Source organism: Acanthisitta chloris, unplaced genomic scaffold (genome assembly GCF_000695815.1).
Source record: "Acanthisitta chloris isolate BGI_N310 unplaced genomic scaffold, ASM69581v1 scaffold5685, whole genome shotgun sequence".
NCBI classification, from domain to species: domain Eukaryota; kingdom Metazoa; phylum Chordata; class Aves; order Passeriformes; family Acanthisittidae; genus Acanthisitta; species Acanthisitta chloris.
Genome location: NW_008674274.1, coordinates 56,226 through 57,574, shown reverse-complemented (window position 1 = coordinate 57,574; position 1,349 = coordinate 56,226). Strand labels below are relative to the sequence as shown.

The 1,349-nt window shown below is 43.4% G+C and overlaps 1 protein-coding gene across 1 annotated transcript in view; it reads right to left on the bottom strand.

Moving 5' to 3' along the window:
* The window catches only part of TENM4 (teneurin transmembrane protein 4), a gene marked incomplete at both ends in the record, with an annotated part of 73,977 nt that overhangs the window by 17,676 nt on the left and 54,952 nt on the right, over nt 1–1,349 (bottom strand). The window lies entirely within an intron of this gene.

Here is a 1,349-nt window from a genome sequence, read left to right as displayed (position 1 = left end):
GGAAACAAGATCACAGTGAAATTATCATTTCTTGTCCAAATGAAATAGATCAGAAAAGAGCACAGTTTGGTATAATTAGGGAAGGAAACCTGACATCAATTGGTCCTTTTTTATGTGGGTCTGATCCTGCTCCTGTTGTAGCCAGCTGGAGTTCTGACAGTGACCTCAGCAGAACCACAACTCAACTTACTGCACACAGTAGTAATAGTGTGAAAATGCTGGGGCACTGGGTTTTGCCATAAATATACAGCAGTGATCTACAATGCAGATCCAAGTATATTAGCTGTGCCACTGAGTACATAAGTTGATGGTTTTGACATAGACTCCAGCAGGATCAAACCCACTCCATGCTTGAGTCTGCAAATAGAGAGAAGGGGCAGAGTCAGCTGGCTGTCACACTTTTCTCAGATGCTTGGTTAGGTGAGACAGTGTTAGGAGACGTGCTTTAAATCAAACCAGTGAAATATCCCTGCATAGCTAATATATTCCTCCCTTCTTTATCCTTCACCAAGAAACGGGGGAAAGCTTGAAGGTTTAAGTGAAATTCACTGGACACGTGATGTTGCCTTCGCATCACATAAGCACCACAGAAGGGTTATTGTCACCAGTACTGTGGTACAGTGTGGGGAATGTAAATCCTCCATTTTCAATATTCTCCCAAGAGAAGAGCTTTCCCTGGCTTTGGAAGGCATTTATCAATGGCTACATGAAATCCATGGGCCACTGGATGCTGTATTTTAGGCTGCTCTGGCTCTAGGGTGCTACTGCCCTACTTTGGCACTGAACAAACACTCATTTTGGCATTAGTCTGGAGGTCAAAATCCCTCTGGGGTGTTGATGTGCCTGTTGTAGAGGTTCCTAAATCCATACTATAGGAATCTGTAACCTTCTGAAAATGCCTTCTCAGACCTCACCTGTTCACAATGTGATCCAGGTTTCCTGAAAGGTTCACCAAGAATTTGGTTCACCAAGCCACCTCTGCTGCAACATTATCCACATCTTCATTTTATGATAAGTGAGTTTCTTCAGGTTCAAACAGTTTCATAATGTTATACTTCTGAAGATGGTTAAGCTGTTTGTAATTCTGCAGGTTCTAATGGCCAGAGTGTCACTGTGCCAGAGAGTGGGACAATGAGAGAATTGACCGTGAACTATTATGTAACTGTCCCTTCAGCACTGAGTGTATAAACCTCATCACAGTCAATATTATCACTAAAGCACCGCCAACAGTGGGCTCTATGCTTAATTAGGCTCTTGAGATGAAATCAGCCTCATGTCTGTGCAGTTGTCACAGGCTTTAATGTGAGTGGAGTGGATGGGATGGGGTAAGTTAGATCTGCCTTGCAGGC